The sequence below is a fragment of the Rousettus aegyptiacus genome, unplaced genomic scaffold (genome assembly GCF_014176215.1).
Source record: "Rousettus aegyptiacus isolate mRouAeg1 unplaced genomic scaffold, mRouAeg1.p scaffold_m13_p_6, whole genome shotgun sequence".
Taxonomy (NCBI): domain Eukaryota; kingdom Metazoa; phylum Chordata; class Mammalia; order Chiroptera; family Pteropodidae; genus Rousettus; species Rousettus aegyptiacus.
Window position 1 is genome coordinate 45,333,280 of NW_023416309.1, and position 16,213 is coordinate 45,349,492.

The 16,213-nt window shown below is 38.6% G+C and overlaps 1 pseudogene; it reads left to right on the forward strand.

Annotated features, from left to right (window-relative positions):
* Positions 1–15,692: 15,692 nt before the first annotated feature.
* Positions 15,693–15,811, forward strand: LOC118604120 (annotated as a pseudogene).
* Positions 15,812–16,213: the final 402 nt, after the last annotated feature.

Sequence of the window (16,213 nt, forward strand, 5' to 3'; positions counted from 1 at the left end):
ACAGTTCAAGAAACTTGTTTTTCATCTGTTGCTGGTTCAGTCAGTCATTTCCCACCCTGCTCCATCTCCCCAGTACACATAGCAATTCGGAAATCAGCAAAGGCTTTCAGAGACATGGTGGACTCCAAATCTTACTGATAAATAACTGCTGATTTTGATTATGTCTGTGTTGGGTGGCCCTTAAAAAAGAAACACCCTACTCCCCCCCCACCCCCACCAGGATGTTGTGATCAAATGAAGATTCCTCCATGGACTTCCTGAAGAGGCAGGATTGGCCTCGTAGAATGCCGCCTTTCTCTGTCAGTCAGGCCGAGCTCAATGGATCGTTAATTGAATTAAATAAGAACATAGATCCAAAAGGTCAGATCCAGTTGTCCACTAACTCAGAAAGTCTGCAGCTGCAGATACAGCAGCCTGTTTGCTGATCTCTGGCTATGGAGGGCATTTCATGTTTTCCTCAAAAAGATGGTCATTCATAACAGATGAGAACTAAGATCATCTCTATCATCCACCACCCTAATTTAATAAAATACCTTGTTAACTAAAACAGTGGTGCCTGAAAGAGCTCTTGATTTCCTCTTTCATTTGGGGCAAACTAATTTCCTGTTGGTGAGGGGTAGGATGAGGCTGGAAGGGTCATAATGATAAAAGGAGATGTATAGCCAAGAATTGTCATGGTCCATCCAAAGCCTGGGGCCTCCATTTGTCAGAACAGCTAGACATCGACATCATAAATACCCAGACCAAGAAATCAGACTATGTAAAACTTCTGTGAAGGGGAAATGGGGTAGCCCCCACAGCCTGTGGTTCCTTGCCAAACCCACCTCCTCCCATCCTCTGACAAAATTAATATGTATGGTTGTGCATGAAAAAGCAGTGGCAGAGTGTTTTTACCTGAAATTGGGTCTTTATTTTTAACACTATCTGACAGACCTGAGGAGAATCAGTGTGTTAACTCTTAAGTGACATTTAGTCAAGCAACCTGGGATAATGTTCATGCGAAGGTTCCAAGGCCCTTGGAGAGAATTTTCTGAAGCATTTAGAGAATTAATGTTCCTGATGACTTTAATTTGGAGACTTTTTAAAATGAGTTATCATCAGCCTACTTGAGTATGTTACTTTTCTAGGGCTGCCTTAATAAAATGTCACAAACTGGGTGGCCTAATAGCATAAATTTATTCCCTTACATTTCTGGACTCTAAAAGTCTGAAATCAAGATGTAGGCAGGATTAAATCCTGGGGGACTTCGGGAGCGAACTTGTTCCGCGCATCTGTCCTAGCTTCTGGTGACGGCTGGTGATCCTCAGTGTCCGTTGGCTTATAAATGCATCACTCCAACCTCTGCCTCCATCTTCACAGGGCATTCTTCTGGCGTTTTTGCATCTTCTTTCCTCTAGATGTGTCTATCTCTGTCCAAATTTCCTCTTCTTATGAGGACACCAATCATATTGGAGTAGGACCCACCCCAATGACCTCATCTTAAGGTAATGACATCTGCAAAGACCCTTTTTTGTCAAATAAGGTCACATTCTGAGGTACATCAGTTAAGACTTTAACATGTCCTTTGCAGGGAGACACAATTGAACCTATAACAAGGAGTCACTGTGTACTTGCTGCACTGGACATGCTCTTTAGGCTTATTGAAGACCAAATCCGGGCAAGAAATTTTTCCCTGTAAGCATATAACTTTTTGGGGAATTAGAATGTAAACTGCATTATAATTTGGAGAACAATGATTGGTAGCAGGACATGGTGTCATCTCTAACAGAATAAACAGTAATAGATCCTCTAACTCTAACCGAATTCATCAAGGGTGAGGTAGGTTGGAAATATTGAAAATACAGATTTATCATATCCACCCCAGAATTTCCTAAGAACAGTCAATTGACATCTCTGGGTTTCCACCAATTCGTCTTCCTCTTCCCTATTCAATGTGATTGGAATGATAATTGTTGAGTTTATTGAGTTTGTTTTTGTTTTTGTTTTATAGTGACATGGCAAAATGGCAATTTTCTCTTATTTTTCAATAGGATGATAACCATTTTTTTTTTTTGTCATTTCTCTCTCCATCTATCAAATCTCCTAAAAAATTCTTTATGCCTCTACAGTTGTCAGGCTTCATGTATGTATTATTTTTGAGCATATAGAAGCCTACTTGTTCTTCAAGCACAGACTTGATTGACTCTTAACTTATTCATGTCAAAGGACATGACCTGGACATGGGGACAAACATTGTGGAGCAGGCTCTCAGGGCCCAGGGGAAGAAGTCATATCCATAGCACTCTCCTCTTCTCTTTTGCCAGCCAAATAATTATTTCCTCTTATCACCTTCATATTTTGGTTGTTGGATCTTTTATGACAATAATTTCCTTCTTTAAGTGCAAAAGTATTTCTATTCTTTTTTTTTTTCCATGAAATGTGAGGTTGTTCAAAGCAGGAATCATATGTTGTATTTTGCTTTGTACCATCTAGATTCTAGTGCAATGCCAGACAGTGTGTATGTTTGGTAAGTGTGTATGCTGAATTGAATTGCACTGGGATCATTTTTTTAATAATGCAAACGTGCCATCATAAAAAATTCTTGAAATATGGAAGTCTAAGATGATGATAAACAAAACAAAGCAAAGCAGTACTACCACCATAAAGTAACCCATTTTATTCCTGTTATTTTTTTTAAATAAACATGATTGGCTATCTATGCCAATTCTACGTAAGATTTAATACTTTCCATAATATAATATTATATAAATACTTTCCCCATGGAATTACAAACATAAATGAACTAATGGTTGCATTATTACATACTAATAAAATACTATTTTATATAGTACATCAAAGCTTTTATCACTGGCTTTGAAGATATGTATATATGTAAACAATTTTTTTAATTAAATCTTTGAAAATTAGAAGAAAAAATTTTTAAATGTTTGCGCAGTGACCAAGTCTGCTGCATACAGTTTGGGGCAAACTGGGTGCTACCCGAAGACCTAGCGAAGGGATTGAGTGGGCGCTTAAAGCCTACCGTTTTTCATTAGCCAAGCTGAGCCTCAAAAGCTGTATCTGCTCAGAAACTTCTTTATCTAATTCGCACAATGATACCATCTGTTCGACAAGCTGTGTGTCCATCTGGTAAGAGTGCCTCTTTTCTGATAAGTGCAGCCGGACATTAGCTAAAGCAACGAAAACAGGCTTTATTCGCTAACTACTGATAGTAAAGGAAAGAGCTGAGCTCCATACTAATTTGTGCAGAAGTGACTGGGTGTTTTAAAGGGAGAACGATGGAGTAAAGAGCGACAAGTGTAGGGGCTTAAGCAAAGCCAGGAAAGTGAAAAATGACAAAATGCAGAAAGAAGGCTCTGTCCGTGTGAAATCCATCTGGGTTTGCAAACTGACACTTATCAAAGTTAGGCTCCTAACCTTCCCACAGAGATTAGCAAACAGGGGCCCTATTGTTTGGTGTTGAGTGAAACAAACAGTAAGTCATTTTAGAAGTCTTAAGTTTTCTCAGTCATGCACTTGAAGTGGGGGCTAAGATCATCCTGGGGATATGGCCTTGAACTGTTAGAAACTCTGTTAGTGTTAATTCAAGTCTTTACAGGAAAAAGTTGTGGCCTGGTCCAGGGCTCAGAGGAGCCTGATAGGTTCTGTAAAGGAGAGAATCTGTCAGATGCTTGGATGGCAAGATCTCTGAAGACTTTTAACTTGGTAGTCAAAACCTTTCACAGTTTTCTCTCCAGCCTTATCTCTGGCTGCAGTTTAGCTAAGGCCCTCCTCCTCCTACTTTCTGTCCACTCAGACATCCATGCTGATTTTTCTCACTCTGCCCCCCTCAGTGGCTCCTCTTTGCCCATGTAAAGCTTCTCAAACTTTAAAGGCTTAGTTCACCATCTTTCTCTCCTATGAAACTTTCTCTAATTTTTGATGATCAATGACTTTCCCTCCTTTGAATTTACAGCATTTATTTTTTGACAGTTGTTAAAACCAAAAACAAATGGAGATTCCCTCCACCGAAGGTTCCCTGAGCAGGCAGAATGGTATAGACATACAAGCAAGGCTCAATTTAGCTTATTTTGCAATACTAACTTGACCTTGTTTCTGTCTCGCCTATGCCTCTGGAAATCATAAGTAGAACTTAAACTGTTTCCCAAGGCCAAGATAAGGTAACCAGTGAAAATGCTAACACCGTAACCAATCACTGCGAAGGATAAACAATCACTACTTTCTCACTATGTAAGCTGCTTTATAACAATATGGCCCCTGAGCCTCATTCCATGTTTTGGAAAGTGTTTGCAAACTGTCATTATGGTGTATGCACAATTAAGTTTTTACTAATTACTACTTCAGTGATTCATTGGTTTTACTTTGGCCGTTTCTGAACCTTTGACAGTATCATATGGTGCGTACTTGTATATGTACTTGTATATATTTGTATGTACATGTATATACTTTGGAGCTATTTGGCCTATATTTAAACCTGGTCCATCACTTGCCTGTAGAGAAAGAGTTATAATGTTTTTTAATCTGTGCCTCAGTTTTCTCATTAGTAAAATGAGGTAATAACAGTATATTATGTCTTAGGGATCTGGTGAGGAGTAACATCTTAATATTTAATTCAACACTTAGAAAATAGTATTTTTGTTCATTGGTTGGTTTTACTATTGTATTCCTTTAAAAAAAAAAACTAGGCGATTCTTTAGTTTTTTGAAAGGAGAAGTTATATCTTAAATACTTGCTTTTTATTCTTGGAGATTATTGCACAAAGGAGATGCTATATAAGTATTAGTTGGTTAAGCGAATAAACGCATATTAGCTTTCAGTGATTGGTCTAAGCAGTAGCAGATTTGATGTCCTTCCCTTTTTTAAAGCAATATTTCCAGATCACTTATATATTCCAGGTATATGCAGGTATATGATCCTGCAAAGAGGATCATGGTACTAGACTCAGGTTTCCCCAGAAGCAGGAAATGTGGTGAAAAAGCATTATGGGAGAGCTGCACACACACAGGAAAGCAGGGAGCTCAAAGGAAGGACACCCAAATATACCTGCTCCCCAAATAAACCTGGTGGAGGTTTACGCAAAGTCAGAGCAAAGCTCACAGCTGTGGCATTTCTGACCAGGAAGGCATCTACCTAGTTCCAAGGAAAAGGTGAAATGTGAAACCAGATGACCTGAAAGTTTCCTTAAAGCCCTAGTAACAATCACCATCCCAGAGAGAGGACCAAGTTAGAACCGATGGTGTTTCCCACGGAGCAACGGGGCCTCAGGCTTTCCCGATCCATTATAGTGCTAGTTTCCTCTTGTAAATGCACGAGCAAAACCAAACAAAGCATCATGAACAACAACAAATCCTTTTGTACATAATTAGTGTGCCCAGCAACTATTACCCTAAAAAAATAAAAGTATCTGGCTTTATTTATGACTATTTTAGTTAAGTCAACTACTTATGTTGATGCCAGCTTAGTAAAGAGCCAGGTGTTGAATAAAGTATTGTGTAATTACAGGATCATATTAAAGAAAGGTGATTTCTTTGCAATTAGTGTTATAATAATTTATTTATGAAATGCCAGGATAGACATTTATATCCTATCACTCATTTACTTCCAATCTGGGACCGCGCGTGCCCCATTAAGTTCTAAAATACAAGGTCATTAACCTGCAGTTCTACTTGCAATCATGTTCCTGGATTGCATTCTGTTCCTCTCTGTTTGGTATAGCATCATTAAGCCTTTTCAGGTCATTTATCTGTAACTATTTAATTCTTCTTCCATTATCCAAGATTCTTATCATTGCCAATTAAGCAGGTGTGACCAGTGCTGGAAGCATTTGGCTTTCCTTGAACATCTGGTGAGGATCCAAAACCGAAGTCAGACCCCTAAGTTCTTGCTAGTTTTTCGCATTTGCCTTTTGTCATTAGCGATTCGGGATGCTCGATGCATGTTCTAGACTATCAAAGTTTTAAGAGTCTTTAACAAAAAGCATTTGACAAAATATATCATGGGTGGATTTTGAAAACAAAATTCTGAAATTGGGATACCACTCAGTCTTCTGTTTATCTTTTTGGTGCATTGGTTAAAAGAGTAGATAGTTCAATATAAACCCATCTCCACTGCTAAGTGTTAGTCCAGGAGAGAACAATACTTTTTACTGAGTTCCTTTCACTGAAGCAGTGGAAAATGGGCTGAGGCTTGCAGATCCACTGGTCCCAGTCAAAGTTCCCACTGACTCTGCAACTGTGTTTTACAAAATCAGCTGAGGTACAGAGAAAGTTTGCTCAGAGTAGTTGAGCTGGGTTTTAAACCCAGGCCTACTGGACTCCAAAGCTCGTTGGAATGTTCCACATTCCAGGTATCCCGGTAGCATCACTGTTTGCAGAGTTGACCCTTGATTTTATAGAAACTGAGAATCCTGTCTGAGAATTAAGTATCTTGACTTTAACCCCCTTTTCCTGCTTCATGGCCTATTATTAACCACTTATTGATTGCTAAAGTCATCCACACAGAGGGTAATTAGGAACTAGAGGAAGAAATAAAATAATTATAGATAAAATTCAACCATTGGTAACTATTGGAAAGAATGTGTGTTTGTATTCTGAAGAGGCAAGTTGCCATCCTAGATAAAGCAGTGTGCCGACATTGGATTCTGTGTGGCTGTCACTGCCCAAGTTGCTGTCTCCTTTGTCTCATTTTTACAACTTGGTTGGGACCAGACATGGTGCTCGTTTTCCCAGTAGATGCTGTATCTCACTTGCTTGAGACTTCTGTTTATTTAAATGCACCTTATGGGGAAAACTTCTGCTGTGTATGTGCTGGATCAAGCATAAGGGTGATGAGAAGCACCCCATAATTTGGTCAATTACGGGTCCATTAAACTTCCACAAGGTAGCACCACATGTGTCAGAGGTGAGATTTTATTGCCTAAGTCAAATGTGTTTGTTTATATATTTTCTGCTATTACTACTCACACAAAATACTCACCAAATATGAGGAGAGAATACAGAGCTTTGATAATGAAAGACTGAGCAATATTACATTGATTTATATTAATTTTGTGTTTGTCTTTTTACTTTGTTTTACTTGTAAAAAAAATAGTCAATTTCTTACAAAAGTGTCACAATGTTATTCTTCTTGCATTGTCTCTGTTGTAGTTCCTAAGGTCGCCTTTGGCAGCACAGGTGTGGTTGACAGCTCATGATCCACAGCAGAATGATCTTCAAGTCTTGGCTTCTTTCCCTCCCGACTCTGTGGCCTAGGTAAGTTAATTTAATTCTTTTTTGTTATAATTGATCATCTATAACATGAACGAGATAATATCACCTACCTCATAGAGTTGTTGTGACTTAAATGTATGTATAACATTTACAACAATGTCCGGCATGAAGTAAGTGCCAAGTGTATGGGCTGTTATCGTTATTAGTAGTAGCAGTACCTGAGTGTCTGCTAGGCTCTTTTATACCACTATGTCGCGGAAGAGTGAAGAAAAATGGATCCATCAGACTGAGCATCATGTGCAAAACTGTGTGAGAGATAGCCATGATACTTGTGTCATCATTATCATAGTAAGTAGAATAATTATATTCATAATAATGAAGTAAAAAATAACCGTTCTGTTTGCAAATCACTGAATATGTTTCCAGGTACTGTGTTAGTTTCTACAAATTAATATATAATCCATATACGGATTTTCAAGACCAGTGTTTTTATCCTTGTTTTACAGTTGAAGAAATTTAGGTACTGAGAGGGCGAGTCAATTACTCGAGGTCCCCAAGGGCACTGTGTAGCTGGTGTTCAGACTTGGGTGTTTCTGGTTCCAGAGTTGTGCTTTTTTCTTTCACATCAAGTGTCTCATTTTTGGAAGAATTCCTCATAGCCAGGTCAGGGAGACAAATACTCTCTCTCTTCACGATGTTATAGGAGAGAAGGTAAAAGCCCAGGCTTGGGGGACAGGCCTTAGTTCAAGTTCTTTTCTATTATCTCCTTATAGTTTAAGAGTGGACCAATTACAGAACCTCTGAAAATCTCCATTTCATCAACTCCATATGTGGCTCTTGCTTTACATTGTTCTTGTAAGCAATGAATAAGGGAAATGCAAACGTATAACTATCATGAAACTAACTAAATCAACACTTAGCTGTTGTTTTAAATAACAGTTATTACCTTGAGATCATCTTATAGAGCGAAAATATCTCTCCTTTTGCAAATAGAAATATGCAAATTGCCTTATAAGAAGTAAACGGTAAGTGCCTTTTTAATTTCTATGAAATTGATTAGATTAAGAGTTGATTCCGTCCCCCCTCCCGCCCCCAGGGTAAAATTCGGGCTAGTAAATGTCTTCATTTGGCTTTGATTGAAATCTTATTTATTTCAATGGATTTTATCTTTTGACCATCTATTCTCCTGCAACTCTTCTTTCTCAGGGTTACCTTTCTCAGGGTTACCTTTCTCTCCCTTTTTTTCTTGGGAAAGAAAGCAGGGGAAGGGATTGTGCCTCATAATGCTAATTTTAAAGATGGAAAAATGAGGCTCAAAAAGATTTGCAGTTTGACCGGTGCCATATAGCTAGTTGATAGTAGAGTGAAACTTCAAACCCGAGTCTGCGGGTCCTAAGCCACAATCATGTCACTCTGGTCTCTTGGGAACTCAGCAACCCCTCTCCTGTGTCAGCAACAAAAGCGTTCCATGTTTGTGCAGAAGTCAACTATGTTGATTCTTGTTTTATTTTTATTTTAAAATTTTATTCTTTTAAATACTTTGAGACTCCTTTATTTTGAGATTATGTCCTTTTCCTTTTCTATTGTTCAAATTTCTATTATGAAACATAATGGTGGTAGATCCCACAATGTTTTATTTTGTTTTATTTTGGTTTTTTTTTTTTTCCAGCTTTACTGACATGTAATTGACATTTAACATTGCATGAGTTTAAGCCATACAACATGATTTTATAGCTGTATATATTACAAAACAATTATCAAGACAAAATGCAATTTAAGAAGGAGGGCTGAGCGTTTTAGATAGGGCAGGGCACACGTAATTCAGAGGTGAGGAAGAAAGGTGCAGCTTCCTGTATGGCTGGAATGCATGTGGGGAATGGTGCCAACTGATGGATTTGAGGATGATGCCAAGGAGCAGTTGTGAAGAACATTTTATATGAAAAAAAATTCACTCTCTGATAGAAAATAAGAAATATTGAAAGTCCATGAATGTATTTTGTTTCATTTTATCTGAAATTAAGAATCATTTGTAAGAGCTACATTTTCATGCTTTCTCATTCTGACATCTAGAGCAATGATGGATATGTCCTGGGGACAGTAGGATATTTTACTAGATGTTTAAGGCTATGACTGTGTTTGCAAGCCAAAATTGGAACTATTGACTCAGCACAAGCCAGCAACCATATTTTAAATTAGATTAGCTAATAGCAGTCTAGGAAAAATGTTTTTTCTGTCACTGTATGTAGTAATAAGCAAGGGCAGTTGGTGACTGGCGAAAAAGAAAATGAAAAGCTAAGAGTAATTAATTAGCAATTAAATGATAGACTTGAATGACAGAGGACTCTGGCTACATTACAGTGACTCTAATTTCCTATATGCACAGAGCATAAAACAAGCCTCATATTTAATCACAAGAATAGCAGAGCTCCACAAAAGTTTCAAGGTTCAAACTAGCTAGGTCTTCAGTGCCAAGGCAATAATGAGTGGGCTGAGGAGAGGGGCACCAGCATCACCAGCTGGGAAGAGAGACACCAGAAGATGTAGCTTTGGAACTGGTCTCACTGAGAGCAACAGGATGATCGAGCCCTGAAATGATAGAACTGATGTCATGGCATTCAGGAGTCAGGGGGAAAGAAGACAATTATAATGAGCAGCAACACTGGCATTGCACTCACAGGAGTTGGCCCTGCAGAGAGTATGTTTAATAAGATGGTTAATAGACTTAATACCTCTAAGAAAGGCCAACTGTTAGTCAACGATAGTATGACTAATTAGGAGATGGCAGGGAACATCCTCAATAAAAAGGCATAATTCCTTGCCCACTTTCTAGACCCAAGCCAGATACCTCATCCTGAACTCTTTAGATAAAGAAAAGGCTAGGTCTCCAGGAGAAAGGGTTCCCATAATACTACTGCAGGTGTACATAGTTACAGTACCCTCAGAACTACTTCAAAGGGACATACTGCCATTTGCTCAGGTAACCATATACCTGGGATGTGATTATATTCAAACAGGACATTTGAATCCAGCCCAGCTCCCACATTTGTTCCTTGTACTGTGCGGTAAGAACTATTATAGAGGTTATTTTAGTAACAACCTCTTACTTCAACGGACCCTCACCCCCAGTCAAGATAGAAAATGCAAACAAGACAGAGAGCAGGGTGGGGGAAATTCGAGCCATGCTGAATGAGTGAAGGGACCCAGCAGTGGTGCTTCCCGTTATCTCCCTATTTCACTCCACTAGTCTGGCCCCTCTACGAGCCAGATGCATTCTGGAAAAATATTAGGGGACCACCACAAACTCGACCAAGTGGTAGCCTCAACTCTATTTGAAGTGGTGATGCGTAGTTTCTTTGCTAAAACAGATTAATTTGAGCTCAGTATTCATGTATCAAGGCCATTAATCTGAAGCATGTGTCCTTCTCCATACCTGTCAGAAAGGAAGCTCAGAAACTGCTCTCATTCATATGGAATGAACAGTAGAATTAATTTATAGTCTTCCCTGAGGGCTATGCTATCTTTATTACCCTCTTTCATAATACAATCCAAAGAGACCTCGGCCATCAGACTGTGCCCAGAACACTACACTGGTGCATCGTATTAATGACCTTGTACTATTTATTGGATGTTCAAGAAATGACAATATATTAGATAACTTAGTAATGCATATTTGCTCCAAAGGGAGGGCAGTTAACTTTCCAAAGATTGAAGAGCATTTCACATCAGTGACATTTTTAGGAGTTCAATAATTTGTGGTGTGCTATGACATTGCTCCAAAATAAAGAACACATCATTACATCTTCATTTCCTTCCATTACAAAAGAAGCGAAACACCTCCTAGAGCCCATCAGGTTTGAGAAGCAACAAATTTTACTCCTAAGGAAATCATAGCACCCCATAAAACAGATGACCCAAAGGCTGCAAACTTTGAGGGAGGCCAGACCACAGAAATCTGTGAAGCAGGATTAGGCTATAGTTCAAGCAGCCTTGTTACCTGCACCATTTGACCTACCTTATTGAAACTGTCTAGGTATCATGTGGAATTTATGAAGAACTCAAAATGGAGATTTAGATTGTAGATCCTTATTCTGGAGCAACGCCATGCCGAATGCAGTGTAGGATAGTACACTTTCCTAAAAAGAGCATGTTACCAGGCCTTAGTAAAAAAACGCAGCATCATGAAGTAGGTTCTGTCCTACCCTCTGAACCATATGAAAAGGAAGACCCAGCAGCTACTGACTGTGGGGGAAGTGGCTCACCCAGGATCATGTCTAAGCTGCATGCCAGAGGCCCCTGTCCCCATGTCATCCAACAGAGTAGCAGCAGCCTCTCTCCCTCTGACACACCTATGGCGAGACGGGGGTTGGTTCTCTTTATGACCGATTGAGAAAGTCTTTGCTGCTTCAAAATAAAAATGAACTAATGCATATGAAGCGCTTAACACAGAAACAGGCAAATAATAAAAGCTCCTTAAATGCTACCCATCAATTCAGTTGTTGATTGTTTCAGCCTCTAAGATTGGATCTCTCCTCTCACTTTCACAATAAATTATCTTCTTATATTGTTTCTCCCTCAGTCAAATGTGTTAAGTTTCTTCACACTGTATCAGACCACAGTGCCCAGGGTAGAAAGTCTATATATTGCTCTCCGTGGCAGATGAGAAGGGTTGAACCAAGAAGTTCTCCTGGTCCATTGTCAAGACCAATGTCACACATTCTTCAGAGGTCTCATGTGTTCTGCTGTTCCTCTGGCATGGCTTACTTAGAGTTTGTCAGACTTTGCCTTTATTCTTTAGGTTATTTCTTTTAAAACCCACAAGCATCTATTAGTGTTATAAATAGTATTATACTCCCTTTTCAAAGCATTGAAAATCCATTTTCTCATTAAGAGTCATTCTCTTTATATTCTAATTTGATTTTCTTGTTCTAATCTCACAACAACTGGCTCTAATGAGGTTGTGCTTCCCACTGAGAGTCTATAGCCTGCCCTGGACTCCTGCCCTGGTTGGGTCAGCATTGGCAGTCCTTCCGAGGTCTCCAGAGAACTCTTGAATTGTGTGACTGCCGACCCCAGGGTGGGATGGTTTGCTGAGAGAGTTCCAGCTTTTCTGCTGAGTTAGAGAGCAAGGTGGTTTAGATGCTGTGCTGACTTTGACCAGCACTTTCTACTTTTCACACAGAAACTTTGACAAACTTCCCAAAGTGAAGGGGCTGAGAGATGCTTCGTGAGCATTCCCAGAGAGCTTTAGTATTCATATTTATAAATCCACTCCCTCAACAGCTTCTTCAGTTCATATGCATGTGGAGCTGTGGGCTCAAGTACAATTTCTATTTACACATCTCCAGAGAGGCTTGATGGCTATGTTGGTTTCATTGACAAGAATATCAGAAATTCCACTGGGAATTGGAAAGGCTGGAAGGCTAGGGGACTCTGTCCTTAGGGAAAAAACAATCACATACATAGAAGTTGCACTTGTCACAGGCTATCTTTCTCAGAACGGAATGGTCCTGGGGTGTTTTAGGTAAATAGCTCCATCAGAGAATTTTGCTGAGTTCTTCTTAGCATGTGAGGAAATAATTGGCCCTCACACATATGTTCTATATTATTCTAAATATAGTACCACAGAATGTATTCCATTCTGAATTCTCCTGTGTATGATTTTTTTGGGGGGGAGTGTACTTTACTTTTGGTAGGCCCTAATAATCTTTTTGCCTTTATTAATAAGTCTTTTAGTGAATTTAACAGTCTGAAATCATTTTTTGGCAAGAAAAAATTTTACGCAAATTTCAGTGACCCGGAGTGAGAAGCTCATTAGTGTATTTATTCAACACGTAGGCATCGCGCGCTTACGGCATCTCGAGTGCCGTGCTGAGCACAGAGACTACAAAGACAGGTGGCATCGTACTCTGCCTTTAGAGAGTTCATCATCCAGAAATGGAAATAATTAAGGAGACATTTATAGTGGAGATCAGAGTCCCGCAAGGGAGAGTACAGGGATCACGTCTAGGGGAACTGGAGAAGCCTCTGGAAGAAACAGCTTTAGAGCTAAGATAAGAATTATCAAGAATGAAAGGAGGAGTGTTCTGAGTACAGACAAGAAACCCAGAGGTGAAAGGTTGTGGCTCCTGGAGAGAAATAGTTCTCATGGCAAGAATGTGGAGGTGATGGTCTGAATGGAGAAGCGATGACACAGGCGCCAAGGCCTCTCTGTGCTTATTATTTAGGAATCACCAGTACCCGCCCCCCTCAATGAGTTATAGACGTGTATTTTCCCAAAGATAATATCATCCTCAAAAAGCGACAGTAGAACGGCCTATGGTCCACTTCCTTGCCATTGTAGAGACACACCCAGTCTCCCCATCTAACAAGAAGACTTCCAGGCATAAATCAGGGAGAGTTTGGTGGTTGCCCCACTGTTCGCACTAATCCATAGAAAGAAGAGTCAAAGAAATAGAGAAAGTGTTTTGTTTGTTTGTTTGTTTTTCTCATTTCACAACACCAGGCAGGTATGACCTGGGGAAAACAAACTATATATCAAACTGATTCAATTCCTAAGACATCCATGGTAATAAAAAGAAAATAGTCTTATCCAAGGTCCCAAGATAGGCTTTATAATAGAAAAAAAAAGAAAAAACTAATATTTTGAAATGGATGATTTTGCTCTTAAAAGCCGGGCAGCTTGCATTTCAAAGAGTGACATATATACACATCCAAAAGTACCAAATATGTGTAAGAGAAGAAATTTGCAGAATTAATATACATGCTCTCTGCTTCAGGACATTAGTAGCATTTTAATAAGCTCTTAAGAAACATGGTAATTCCTGAAAAAAAAAAAAACAAATATTCCTCTGCAAATAGAGTGCACCCAACTAAAGGGAACTACTTATCATTTAAAAACTAATAATAATAAAGTAAAGCCATCTATTAATTCAGGAGAAGACCAATACATTGTGATGAGAAAATATCAATTATGGCATGATCAGACTTTAGACATCCTTCTCCTGTCTTTTTCCAGGCCTTAACTTCTATTTTAGCCTTTTTGTGAAGCAGTAAGGATCAATAAATCATTGTCTTAGAATGGCAGGAGGGGGAATCCAAGCCCTTCTATTTATTTTAATCTTATAGCCCACAAGATATACAGAATGCTTGGAAGAATGTATAAATCAATATTTTCCATTTGAATTTCATTTGCATATTATAAGCTGTAAGGCTTTGTAAAATCGAGAATGGCCGCTCTTCCCTACTGTATTTCAGCCTCCCACACTAATATTGAAACCTTAATTCTAGGTCACAAAGGGAGTCGTAGGACTGCTCTGTGCTCTCACCTAAGGAAGATCCTTTAGGTCTCTCATTTTTCTAAACCGTTTTCATCAAGACTCCTTAAAACCTTAAATCTCCCTCAGCTTTCCATCTCCAGAAATCTTGCTGTTGCACTTTAGTAATCTCTAACTCCTTTCTCAATGAAACCAGAGCCTCTATTTGTGTTCTTGAGAAACTCTCAAGAGGAAAGAAAGAGAATTGTCCAACTCCTATGAGGACATTGACTAAACCTTTTATGTGTAATTAAGCGAGTTGAGGCGAATTGTAAATATAGTTAACTCTTGATTAACTGGACTAGCACAGGAGAGAATATAGTGGGAAGAGCAGCATTTGTGGTCTGAAGGCTCACAGTCACCTTTTGGCTACACCGCTTACTGAGAATTCAGAAGGTGGACACGCACCATTTATATCTTCAGCTGTCATATTTATGAAGTAGTGACATTAATCATAGCCCTCTCCTACGATTATACTTGAGAACAAATGGGAAAATTGAAAGTGCTCCATAAATGGGGATTATCTTTCCTACTGACATTAGGAATTGGTATTCAAAGTTTGACAGTTATTTTAAAGACAAACACACTTTCCCATGCCATGCTGCTTTCTCTACGTGAGTTAATTTACATTGAATCATGAAAAAAAAATGAGGAGAAAGGGCAAGAAACAGATATTTGACTGTAAGAACTCTGAGCTGTAATCTACTCAATGAGAGAGAGTAATATTATTCATCAATCAATATGCTATTACACATTAAGTCTTATGAAATGGTGAATATGGTAGCTGTATGTCAGAAGATGCCAAAATTACTATTGTGATATAAGTAATAGTAATGATAGCAATAGCAGTAGCAGCAATAGTAGTAATAATATTTGAGTTCCCTCTATATTCCAGGTAAGGTAGTAAGATTTTTTTTGAGCATGAACTCCTTTAATCTTCTAAAAATTATGATATAAACATTCTTATTCTCATTTTTTAAATTAGAAAACCAAAGATCAGAAAGGAAATGAATTGCATAATTTCACACAACTGATTGTTTCATGGAATCTGAACCCAGGACACTGTGCCCGTAGATCATGCTATTATCCAACTTATTATTACTGTTTCTTAAATATCTATTTTATATAAACTGAGACACGTAAGTAATCTTACTGTTAATAAATAAAACCAGTCTACGGCCATGCCACCCTGCACAAGCCCAGTGCTGTCTGATCTTGGAAGCTAAGCAGAGTCGGGCCTGGTTAGTACTTGGATGGCAGACCACCTAGGAAGACCAGGTGCTGTAAGCGTAAAAAATAAAAAATAAAGCATTGTAAGCTGACAAGGTCCTTGCAATCTGTGAGGTCAACCAAGGGTTGCCGTACCTAAAAATAAATAAGTACGTACATAAATAAATAAATAAATAGAACCAATTTATTTGAACAGAAATAAATTGATATTCTGGATAATTTCAAAACTTTCAGAATGCCATATTTTTCTTAGGTTTGGATGGGATTTTCAAAGTCATTCAGCCCACCTATCTTTGTTTTCTGCTTGATTCTAGGACACATTTGAGCCATAGCTTTTCTTTTTTTGCTTTCTCTTTAGAATACAATTATTTATTTTTTGTTTGACTGGACTATTAATTGCTTTCTCTGAGCAGTAAGTAGAATGAGTAGAACAAATGACTCATGCCAATATTGTTTCAATGT